The following is a 12,378-nucleotide window of genomic DNA, read 5'->3' as shown; positions in this document are numbered from 1 at the left end:
GCCTCCCCCACTCCCCACAAGCCAGTCCCGGGGACCGCCTGGCCCTCTGCCACGTCTCACTCCTCTGGGAGGACAGCCCCAGACTCCGCGGGGGGAGTGGCCTGGGGTGGCCGCCGTGGGTCCCCAGGCTTTGCAGGGGGAACAGGAGGGCAGGGAGGAGGTGCGGATTCAGGTGGGCCCTAATCGGCACCCCGAAGGCCTTGTGCCCCGAGCCCCAGCACCCACACAACTCCTGCCCGGCTCTGTGGGGCCCTGTGCTGGGCGCTCCTGGGAGGAGTCTGATGCCTGCGACCCACCCACAAGGCACACAGGACCACTGACCATGTCCCCAGCCCCATGCCAGGCTCAGGATGCGGGCTCACACCTCCTGACCCACGGGTTTCCCTGAACTCAAGGCCTGCCTGGGAGCCACATCCCTCACCCCACATTGACACCTCAGTCCCGCCCGCTGGGCACAGTCAGCAGAGCCCCAGATGCTCCTGGTGCCGATCCCCCGTGTCCTGCTCCCAACCTGGCACCTGCTGGCCTCCCGGGAAGCTCTGCTCTGGCTTATCGGCCGCAGGCGGGACATCCCACCGGTAGCTCAGTTCTGCCCTGCTCAGCACGGAGCCGCCTCCTACTGGCCGGTGTCCATGTCCACCAGCCGCCTGAGCCACAGCCTGGAAGGAGCCCTCAACCGAGGGATCACCCCATGGCCACCTGCAGCCAGCATGGCCCCCCTCCTCCCAACTGGGCCGCACACTCGTGGGCCTCTGCGCCCCAACCCTGCCCCCTCCCCAGCTGAGCCCCGCCCTACCCCCCACGTGGCAGGAAACCAGAGCCTGTGGCATCCTGCCCACGGCCGCCCAGCCCTCGGGGGGCCTCTGGCTGCCCCATTGCCCGTGCTGCGGGGCCCCGCACTCCTGGTTCTGGGGTGTCTCCCATCACCCCAGCTGGTTTGGGGTGCTGGAGCTCCCGGGCAGCTCCCTGGTGTGGGACCTGTGTCCCCGGCCGCGTGCTGTCAGCCCACAGGCCCCAGGTGACACTCTGGCAGCAGACACGGGGTTGGCCTCAGCAGGGCTGCCACGTGCCAGGGCCACACATGCTCGTCCAGCAAATGAAGGAATGATGTGCAAAGGCGGGGCCGCGCAGGCGGGGCTCTGAGCGCCAGGAAACCAGGGCCCTTCGCCGGCTCTGGGCCCCCCACCCCCTCCATCGGCTGCGGATGCCGGTCCTCCCACAGGGCCAGCAGAGCCCGCAGAGCACGGGGCCGCCCGCCGGCTCTGCCTAGGAGCCCAGCCAAGGCGCTGCCAAGCTCACAGCCGTAAACTGTGAACCCCCACGGAAACCTTACCGCCGGGGGTCCACTCCAACAGCCTGGGAGCTCCTACGAGGTGGGGGGGTGGGGGGGACCCGAACGTTGTCCCTTGGCAGGCATCTTCGGGTCAGGCCGAAACCACCGTGTGCAACGAGCCAGCAGACACCTGACACAGGCACACGTCCTGCTGCTCAGCGACCCTGGCGACAGCCCCCGGGGCGCGCAGGATGGCGGGAGAGCTGGGAGGGCCCTCGGGGCGCTGCCACCCTCTTCTCAGTGACCTGGGCTCATGCTCACTGCCTCGGTGGCACGTGACTGCACAGGGTGTGGTCCCGGCGACCCGTGTGTGGAGACAAAGGTCAGGCGACCACGACAAAGTGCACGGATGTGAAGCTGCGCAGCTCACGCTCACGACCAACAGCAAAACGTGCAGCACTCTCGCTGGCAAGCCCGCGTGGCCGGTGGTGCTCGATGCTCTCAGATCCTTCCTGAACCCCGTCCTCAGCATGACGACACTGGCAGACAAGTACGGCCCCCACAGGGCTGCGATTCGTTTGCGTTAACGAGACAGGCGCAGACGGACGGCACCTCAGAGCCTTCCTATCCATCTAGGATGGGACAGGGGTGCTCCCTGCTGAAGGGAGGGAGTCATCTGGTAGCGGAAGATTTCCTCGACTGCTCTGTGCCGTTCCCGGTGGGCGGCTACACCCGTTAACTCACTGACCCTCGTGTTTTCTCCATTGCTTCTAAGCCCAGACTCGTAGCAGGTGCCTGTTTCTGTGGGTGGCCGCTCCCGTCATGGCCATTTTCAAGCCACCAAAGTGATGCGCAGGCCTGAGTGCACGGCGGGGGCAGACGCGGCCACCGGACACGACGGACACACACCACCCTGGGGTCATACCTGCTAATGACAGCAGTGACATAGGGGCGCCCGGGCAGCTCAGTTGGTTGAGCGACTCTTGATCTCAGCTCAGGTCACGGTCTCACGGTTCCTGAGATCCAGCCCCGCGTCGGGCTCTGCGCTGCGTCAGCACGGAGCCTGCCTGAGATTCTCTCTCTCCTTTGCTCTCTGCCCCTCCCCCCCAAATAAACAGTTTTTAAGTAGTGATGTAATTCAGAAAGAAGGGATTTAAAGCACTGAATATCTTTGCCTTCAATATAATTTATGTTAACTGTGAGTTTACACCAGGTCCCCGCCAAGGTGGCAAACGTAAGGGTGCCCGTGAGCTGGTGAGAGTCGCTCCGGCGCCCTCTGACCCCCGCTGGGGACCAGCCCCGAGGATCAGGAGTGAGCTGTGCAGAGGCAGGCCCCTCAGGTCAAGCCCCGCCCTCCCTGGGCTTTAGACTGTCAGGAAGAGGGAGTAGCAGTGACACGGGTGTGAGCCAGGCCCATCCGGGGACCCACCTCCAGGCACTTGAGCCTCAGCCCACGTGCACACAGCACAGGACCTGGACAGCCCCAGGCAAGGGCTCAGAACACCAGCTGTGGAATGGTCACGGGGCCCTGACGCCGGGGAGGACGAGCCCCCCCAGCCACCTGTGCACCCCAAAATCTGTGCAGGGCCCCAATCTCAGGCAATAGTGACAAGCTCCCATAACCCGGGTGTCCTATGTCCTGGTCACAATGCTGACATGAAAGAACTATTGTCAAACCAACTGACAGAAGGGGAAACTGAGGCTCGAGGAAACAGGATGAGAGAGGAGTGGCACATCAGAAACAGAAGGCAACCTTACTGGACTCGAGAGCCTGTGCTCACCCTAACCCCAGATGGGCCCAGCCAGCCAGCCCTCCCTGGTACATGCCTCTATTAATGCGTCCCTTACTGTAGGACAGTTCACAGGCCCCTCTGCCTAGGAGACTGAGTGGGGAGCCTGGTGGAGTGGCCACACAGATGTTTATTTAAACAAAACAAAGCTAGCACAAACACCTAAAGTTTAGGAGCAGGTAGGCAAAACCCTGCATGTCACATAAACAAACAGAATAAGCTACTAAACACACACATAGATTTATTTCAATTCTCTCCATTGCCTTTAGTAACCAGGACCTGGGAAGACCCAGCCCGTGAGGCTGCCGGTAGGAGCCACCTTCCAGATTCCCGGCACCAGCCACAACTTCCTGCTGTGGCCCCGGCCCAAGTTCCTGAAAGCAGAAAGGGGCATGGCTGGCAGCTGTTTGCAAACGGGCTGTTCTCCAAATGCATTTCACCATTAAAATACTGCAACGGAACACGCAGAGCAGGCAGACCTGTTCCTTAAGGGGACAGGTAGGAAATGCCTGGGGCGTGGTGGGCCACACTGCCGGAACTTCTCAACTCCGCTGGAGACAGGAGATGGGTGTGGCTGCGGGCCAGTGGGCCAGGTTTGGCCACGGGCCATGCTCTAGTGTCCCTTGTGCTACGGCGACAAGTGCCGGGCAGGACAGGAGCTCTGAAAAAGGTCACAAGACTTACTGGCCCAGCAGCGGGGAGCCTGGGCCCTCGCTAAGCACTAAACATCACACACTGGGTTGTGTCCTCGCCACCATCCAGTCTTCTTGAGGAAAGAGGTGAGGGGCCAGGTGCCCTCCATGGCGATCCTGGGGCAGCCTGGGTACTCGCTGGACAAGATCTAGAAGGATCTTGGCGAGGGAAACCAACAGGACTCTGAGCACCGGGGCCGTGTGCCGGGGGCTTCTCCCCACACCCCCGTATCCCTGCTGAGGCAGAGGGGCTGGCCGGAAGGACAGCCAGCTGGGAACGGCCACTGTGGAAGGCGGTGACCATCCCGCAAGGCCCCCCCTCGGGTCAGGGCAGTACCCCTTGCTCAGCAGTGACAAAGAACACAGTGAAAAACCCAGGAGCCGGTCCCGGGCCCTGCCTCCTGCCTGGACCGTCCCAGGCCAGGCTTCTGACTGCACTGTGCCCTCCCCACACAAAGCCTCTCCAGCCACCCTCCCCCACCGGCCCCTCCCCAGAGCATTTGGCTCCAGAACACGAGACCTAACAGGGCTGTCACCTGGACATCACCTGGTGTGTGTCACCTGCTTCCCAGGGAAGGGCGGGTGACCTGCAGTTTAAAGAGCAGCCCCAAGGTAAACAGCCTCTTAGGCGAAAACGGCACCTGCCCAGAGGCAACTTTGTTTTTCCGGTTTCATCTCTGCCAGGCTCGCCACCGCCTCCCCGGGCCGCTCCCCTGAAGACCAGGCCCCAGGATGTTTACAGACCCTACTGAAGGTGTCAAGCCCCTAAAGGTTTTCCATGTCTAACAACAGGCAGCCAGAAGGTAGAACCCATATTTCCTGCTCAGCAGGCCTAGAAAGGCTCGCAGCCCCGCCCCGGGCAGGCCTGATGCAGATGTGCTGGCAAGCGCGGGTGCCTCTGCCACCAAGCTCACGCCCAGCGCCAAAGAAAAACACACTAAAGAAAACATGAAACACTCGAAACTGCAGTCGTCTTTGCGCCGGGCGCCCAGGTAACTGACAAGCGCCGTGTGGCTCACGGACAGACAGCTGGATCTCCAAACCTCCCCACTGGCCAGGTGGCAGTGGGGCTCCGCAGGCCAAGGACACAACCGCACATCAGGTCCGCCACGCGGCCTGAGTCCTGGCTGCACACGTTAACCGTGCAGCTGTACCGCGAGGCAGTCACACGCCACATGCTCAGAGCGACGGCAGCAAGTGGGCGGCCGGCAGATGTTTAATGAGCACCTACTACGCACCAGAAGCGGTTGGTGCGGGGACGAGAGGTGGCGTGCCCACTGCACAGGAACTTCCTGACCTGGAACGGAGGAGCCGGTTAGCGGGGCACAGGGAGTCACGGGCCAGGGACAGCCACTCTGAGCTGCAGAGGAAAGCACCCCAGGGAAAGGGAGCACAGACAGGGAGCACGTGAGGCTGGACAGGGACCGTCCCAGGGAGGGGGAGGGCAGCCTGGTGTGAGGGGACTCATGGCACAGGGAGGGCCCTGGAGTCCCCACCGCCTGCAGCAGCCACACGGAGAAGCACACCGCACTGGGCCCGCGGGCTTGACCCCTTCCCGCATCCCTCCCCATCCAACCCTACATGTGGTCTCTGGGAAGCTGGACCCCGGGCTCCTGCATGCCTGTCTCTGGGCCAGGCCCGCACTACGGACTTCATGAGCATCAGTGGCTGTGACTGAGACGTCCGCCTTCTACAGGGAGGAGGACACAGCAGGAAGGAACTCTCAGCCGTGACAGGGGAAGATGGAGGCCCCCTGGGGTACAGGGCAATGGCTCACAGACCTGCCTGGGGGACCAGGGCAGTCGTGCCCAGAGCTGTCCCTTCACCAGATTCCCAAGAAAACACCGAGACCAGCGAGTGCAAACCACACTTGGAGGCCACAGAAAACAGCAGCAGGTCCTCAGCAGACAAACACGGATGATCACAGGACCCAGCGGTCTTGCTTCCAGGGACCGGAAGTGCCCACCCCGGGGCTCAGAGTGATCCGAGCAGGTGGAGAGACACTGCTTGAGGTGCACGCACAGCGCAGTGTCCCTCATACATACGGTGGGGCGCTGACATGGGCCACAACCCGGGTGAACCATGAGGACGCCGTGCTCAGTGAGAGAAGCCACCACAAAAGAACAAATTCGGCAGGATTCCGCTTCCCTAAGAGGCACATCCACGGGTACAGAAAGTAGGCAGGGGCCCCCAGGGCAGAGGACGGGGGATGGAGAGGGGACAGGGCTTTAGTCGGGGAAGATGAAAAAGTTCTGCACAGTGTTGGTCACACAACAGTGTGAATGTACTTAATGCCACCAAACTGTGGCTCAGAAATTGTTAAAAGGGTATGTTTTATATTATACGTGTTTTATCACACTTGTACGTGGCATATTACACTTGTATACACTCCATTATGGTTATATATAAGTATACAGGGAGAGACAGCGTGAGCAAAACTCTCTAAAATAACCTATAAACATAATGTGATTCCCCTAAAAAAAAAATTAGAAAAAGATTTTAGAGGAAGCAAAATGAGCTAAGTCTAAGGTTCATAAGGAAAAATAAGACGAACAGCCCGGAAAATTCTGGAAGGCAGGAGGGATGAGGGTGACCAGCCCCACCACATAACGGAATGTGCTAGAGCTACAGCCGTTCTGCAAGGTCAAGGTGGGGATGGTGCGTGTCGGAACAGCAGGGCCGTAGAACAAACCCAGCCCCCAGTGGGATCCAAGTGGCATTTGACACTGGGCGGTGGGGGGGGGGGGGACGCGCTGTCCAACGAAGGACGTCGGGATACCTGGGCGGCTGTGTGGAAGGAGACAGCGTTGGAGCCACACCTCACGCCTCCCCAAACACACTCGGGTGGACCAAAGACGTGCACGTAAAACAAGGATGGCATCGTGCAGAGGCGGGGGGCGGGGGGCGGGGGGCCCGGACCTCAGGGCTGGACGCGGCCTTTCCAGGCAAGATGTGAAGCACCGGAAGGACACGGATTACGTTAAAAACTTCTGCAAGGCAAAACCTAAGTAGTCGAGCAAACGATAATCTAGGAGAAAATATTTACAACACATACCACAAAGGGTTAATCTGTCTACCACTGATAAACAGCCCAGCAGGAAAATGGCCACAGATGCACAGGGCTCCCAGAAAAGGCAAACAAACAGCCCTCCGACCTACAGAAAGAGGATTAATCTCCCCTCGTAAATGGAGAAGCACAAGTTAAAGGGCCGAGAGCAACCCTGAGCAACCGTCCTTCCCATCGGGCCAGCGGACAGGCGGCGGCGGGCGTGGGAACCGGGAAGCAGGGCCCCCACTCGGCAGGGGCGGCAGGGCGATCCTGCAACATCCACTGTTGTTACAGTTTCATCTCCAGCAGCGCCTCCTTCTCATACAGCAAGATGATGTACAGGCAAGGTCATTTCATTGCCACGTTGTTTCTGTGACCGCGAACGGAGGCGGGGTGCACCCTCACGTCCACCCCTGGGGGCACAGCCACACCAGGGAGCCCCACAGACTGAACTAGGAGGCAGACCCTCCAAATGCCAGGGGAGACCTCCCAGCCCGCTATCTGCCAGTGTCTGCAAGCCATCAGCCATCCAGCACTGAAGGGGAGGGGGGGGAACCGTAGGAGGGAAGAGGGGAAAAGGGGACGGGGNGCAAGGTCATTTCATTGCCACGTTGTTTCTGTGACCGCGAACGGAGGCGGGGTGCACCCTCACGTCCACCCCTGGGGGCACAGCCACACCAGGGAGCCCCACAGACTGAACTAGGAGGCAGACCCTCCAAATGCCAGGGGAGACCTCCCAGCCCGCTATCTGCCAGTGTCTGCAAGCCATCAGCCATCCAGCACTGAGCGGGAGGGGCGGGAACCGTAGGAGGGAAGAGGGGAAAAGGGGACGGGGAAGCAGGAGAAAGGGGAGGAAGGGGGAGGGGAGGCGGGGGAAGCACTGGAGACTCAGCCTAAGCTTCAACCCCTTTTGAATCCTGAAATGTTGACTATTTCACAGCAAAGGACATTTTAAAATTAAATGTTTTAAATAGAGGAAGGACTTGAAATAAAACAGAAAAAACCGGGAACAAGAACCTCATTCACCACTTCAGGGAGATCCCTCCCAAAGCCGGACAAGCAGTTCCCAGAGTGTGGCTCAGGAACCCCTTTGGGGGGGACCCCACAAGGTCAAAACCGAGGCGACATTTGCTTTTCTACACTTGTTCTCGGGCGGCCCACGGAGAGGCACCGTGGCAAAAGGGACACGTGATGTGTAGCTTCAGTCACGGCAGGCCCAGTGCGGCCCACAAAGCTGCCAGTGTCCCCTCCCCGATTTCATTTTTGTGCAGTGGGGGGGGGGGACATGGCAAGTTTTTAAAAAATAAAAAAAAAACATGCTATTTATGTAAATATGTAATGGGTTTACACTGGCAGGTTTTGGCAAATAAATTTATTAGTTTTACTTTTTTTTGAGAGAGAGAGCAGGGAAGAGGCAGAGGGGGAGGGGCAGAGAGAGAGAGAGAGAGAGAGAGAGAGAATCCCAAGCAGGCTCCACACTCAGCTCAGAGGCTGACGTGGGGTTCGATCCCACAACCCTGGGGTCGTGACCTGAGTTGAAATCAGGAGTGGCACAGCCAGCTGACCGGGCCGGCGGGCGCCCCGCTTCCACTCTCCGGAACAGTAAGGAGAAACAGACGACGCAAGCACGCAGGGCCTCCCGGGCCGCATGACTTAAGGCTGAAAAGGGGTTCTGAGTGCAGGGTCTGAGAAGCGCCAGCTTTCCCAGTGACCCCGGAGAAGCGGGGCAGCGCGGGCGATGGGTCCACGGCTACCCTGGCAGGCGGGGGCGGCGGGGCCTGGGCGCCGGCTGCTCTGCGTCAGCACGTGTGCAAGAAGGCACCCTCACCTCACAGGTCAGGAGACCTGGCAGAGCCGTGCGGCACGGGAGGGACAGTGACCCAGGTCCAGACCAGCGGCTCCACCCCCCCTCGCCTCAGCCTCCCCCTTGGCTGTCAGGCTAGAGGAGTCCCCGAGCACACCTCCACGTCCCCACCCCATCTGCTCACAAACGCCCTCCCTGCCTCTGGGGGCTGGGCACCCTTCAGGGGCCACGGAAGCCTCCTGCTCCAGGAAGCCCCCCCTGACGTCCTCACACACAGGGGTCTCTAGGTCCCTGCACGCCCGGCCTTGGGACACCTGGGCTCGCACACCTGAGTGAGCATGCACGCGTACGCCGCCTCGCACCCCTGCCTTGTGCACACCCACCAGGCCTCCGAGGCTGGGTGCACAGCCTGTGTGGTTCTAGCGCCCCGCAGCTCGTCCCCCGACCCCCCCACAGACTGCGACTCAGCAGGCAAATCAAAGCCTTTCTGGGACCAGGACGGCGTGAGCCCAGAGCACACAGGTGCCGCCTTCCTGGGGGACAGGCTTCCCGAGACTGCGGGGGACTCGAAAGCAGGTAAAGCAGAAGGGACGGGGACAGGGAAGGACACGACCAGAAGGGGAACCAGACACACCGGCCTGAGTGCACCAGGCCGGCAGCTGCACACCCCGCGGCCCAGCACCCGAGCGGCAAAGGCGCCCCGTGCGTGAGCGCGCCCGCGGAGGCCGCAAGCCCGCGATCCTGCCTGTGGGGGCACAGCTTCTGCCGCCCTCGACAGTGACCTAAGGCCCCACGAGGAGGAGTGGCGGCGGCCGGGTGACCCCCGTGGGGACTGCCCACGAGCCGGCGGGCGCTCTCCTGAGACACCAGCACGGAACAGTCCGTTTCCAAGCAGTCGCTGGAGAAGAAACGACATCAGGACTGCGGGCCCCTCTGCCCACAGGACCCTCTGACAAACCGCTTTTGTAAACAGGGACCTTCCCAGGCGCCCTGAAGGGCACGATGGGCTTTGCACGCGAGGCCCAGGGCGAAGGCAGCACTGGCAGCAGGAGCGCCAGGGTCCCCCTAAATCACTCCCGAGGGGAGGGACCCACCTGGGAACAGCCTTCCAAGGTCCCTTGTCTGCAAAGGGAATTAAAACCCCAACAGTGCATTTGCTGCAGCTCCAACGCACGGGACAGGACAGGGACAGGACCACCGGCCCGCGTGGCCGTGACACTGATCTGAGGCAATGCTTCCATCTCCTTCCAGAGAGAACACGGGAAGCGCGGGGGGAGGGGGATCAATATCCAAAAGCGCCACGATGAGGTAAACGGTCCAAAGTTTGAAAAGCCGTCGGCCATCCCCAGGCTCCAGAATCAGCGACGCGGCCACGGACGCCCAGGCGCTGCCACCCGGGCCCCGGGCACTCCCAAGCACGAACGTCCAGCCCCCACCTGTGGACTCGGGTTCCAAAAGCCGACTTGTCCGGTGCTGGGGCTTTTCCCCAGGTCTCGTGCCGTCCCGACCCCTGGCCCCCTAGGCTTTGTCCCCACCCTGCCTCTGTGACAGCCCCTCCCCGAGACCCCCTCCTGCCCCCACAGCCTCCTCGCGGCTGTGGGGACAGCACTGCGGGCCTCCTCCCCCCACCCGTGGCACTCACCTTCCCCCACTCACCCCTGTGCTCCCCGGCCCCTCGCACAGCTGATAAGGGCCTGCACTTGCAGCTCCTGTTTCCCCTTATCAGCTACACCTGCCCCTGGAGGAACCCGCAGCTGCACCACGCCCCCCACGTCCCCGTGTGACCACGGAGGCTCCTGCCCCAGGCGGGCTCCCAACACTTGGCCAGACCAGACCCCACTGACCAGGACCCCTGGGGCAGCCAGAATCCTGCACCAGCAAATCAGACCAGTAACCGGCATTTCAGCTCTTGAAGTTGGGGAGGAAGCCACTTAAAGGGTCTCGTCAGGATGGGTGCCCGAGGATGCCCGGTACCTTCCATAACTGGAATCCTCGGGCAGCAACAGCCGAGGAGCTAGAGGACCCCTCCCGCGCCTCCACGGCCACAGTCCCGGCCTCGGCTTACCAGCGCAGAAGACACCCAAACTTCTGCCTAGAATGTTCACCAAAGTTTGACCCAAAAAAAGCGTCCACTGCCAAAGGTTGATTGATCCTTAATCAACCAGAAAAGCGCAGCTACTCCGAACATGCTGCCTGGCGCACCTGAGAGGCAGCCGGTGTGACCAGCGGACAGACAAAAACCCGCATTCCACGCGAACTTGCCCTCCACGGGAACCTGCAAAGGGGCCACACTTGTTTCCGTCCTCGCTACGGCGCTGTGGGCACGTCACCAGGACCGCGAGAGACGCCCCTCAGGTCCAGGTGAGGCCCCGCTCACCGCATCGCCCCGTCCCGCCCGCCGTGGGGCTCCCGCCACAGCCTGGCTCCGCGCAGCCCGTGCCCACGTGGCGCCCAGCTCCAGCCCCGCGATCCCGACGGAGCCACGTCCCGGCCCAGGGGTCCAAAGGTCTGGCTGTGGATTCCCAGGGGAGGGCAGGCCTCACCAGGAGCAGGCGTGGAGACCTGGCTGAACCAGACCGACGGGCTGGCACCGCGCAGGAGGGTGGTTTCCCATCCTCCCGGGCCAGCAGCTGACATGGAGGCCTCGGGGACAGTGGGAGAGGCTCAAGGGGACAAGAGAAGGCTGCTGTTCGGGCCTGACCCCCAAGTTCCAAAAGGAAACAAGATCCGGTGAAATGGTTCACCGGGAAAGAGAAGGGCCGTCGGCAGCTCCCACCGCGGCCCGGGAGGCCTGGCTCCACCCACACAGGAGGCGGTCAGAGTCCCTCAGCCGTGACACAGCTGACCCTGCCGGAAAGGCTGCCGGGGGTCGGCCATCCCAGGCGCACTCACATCTGCAGACACTGACGGCCCCACTGGTCGGGGCCACGTAACCGGGGAACTCCCAGCCCGGGGCCCGCTCTGCGCCCTCCTCCCTGACAGCTCAGGAAGAAGCTGCCGAGAGGGACCCGCAGGCGCACGCCCCCCGACCCCCCGTGGAGCGCTGCACCTGCGCACAAGCATTCCACAGCGTCCGCCAACTGCCGTCGCACGAAGTCGGTCCACCTGCTATGCTAGGTCTCTGAGCAAGGAGAGCGGGGGTGGGGAGGGCCATCCCTGTAGGACCGCAGGCTCACGCCTACCCACTGCGAGGCCCCGACCGCGCCCGGGCCTTTCCAGCGCCCTGGGAGGGCCCACCTCGGGGGCAGAGGGAGAAGGAGCGCCAGACGCAAGGACAAGAGAGCTCGCCCGCGGGCTGTGGACACCAACCACGGCCCCCGGCTCCATCGGACGGCGAGGCACCTGCCTGTGCGGCTCGAGGGTTCTCCGTGCACTCGAATCTCAGCCCCTTGAAAGGTGCAGGGGACCCTCGATGATTCCTGATGGCTTGGGGGGCACCCGCTGGGGCAACCTGGGCTGGGGCGTGGGCACAGGGAGGGGAGGTCAAAGCAGGGAGTGGCCTGCCCTGGCCAAGGGCTGAGCCGCCTGATAGGAGGAGCCTGTTTTCCTTTGCAGGTTCTCCACGCGGGGACCCCGGCACCTCCACTACCCAGGTGTCAGGGGCACAGCCAGCCCCTACCCTGGGGCTACAAGACAAGGGTCCCAAGGGTGGGGAACCCCTTCGATAAAGGCAGGTTCACAGCCCCGCACACCGAGCTCAGGAGAGGCACCACTCTCCAAGGCAACCACGCGAAAAGCCCGTCCTGAAGGCCAGTGGCCCCCACGTCAGC

General features: G+C 62.2%; 1 protein-coding gene across 3 annotated transcripts in view; it reads right to left on the bottom strand.

The window, feature by feature from the left end:
- GRAMD4 (GRAM domain containing 4) overlaps positions 1-12,378 on the bottom strand; it is a 73,356-nt gene that overhangs the window by 45,328 nt on the left and 15,650 nt on the right. The window lies entirely within an intron of this gene.

This window comes from Hyaena hyaena, unplaced genomic scaffold, assembly GCF_003009895.1.
Source record: "Hyaena hyaena isolate Hyena2069 unplaced genomic scaffold, ASM300989v1 scaffold_4, whole genome shotgun sequence".
Taxonomy (NCBI): Eukaryota; Metazoa; Chordata; class Mammalia; order Carnivora; family Hyaenidae; genus Hyaena; species Hyaena hyaena.
The sequence above is the reverse complement of the archived record's forward strand: the minus strand, read 5'-3'. Positions and strand labels throughout refer to the sequence as shown.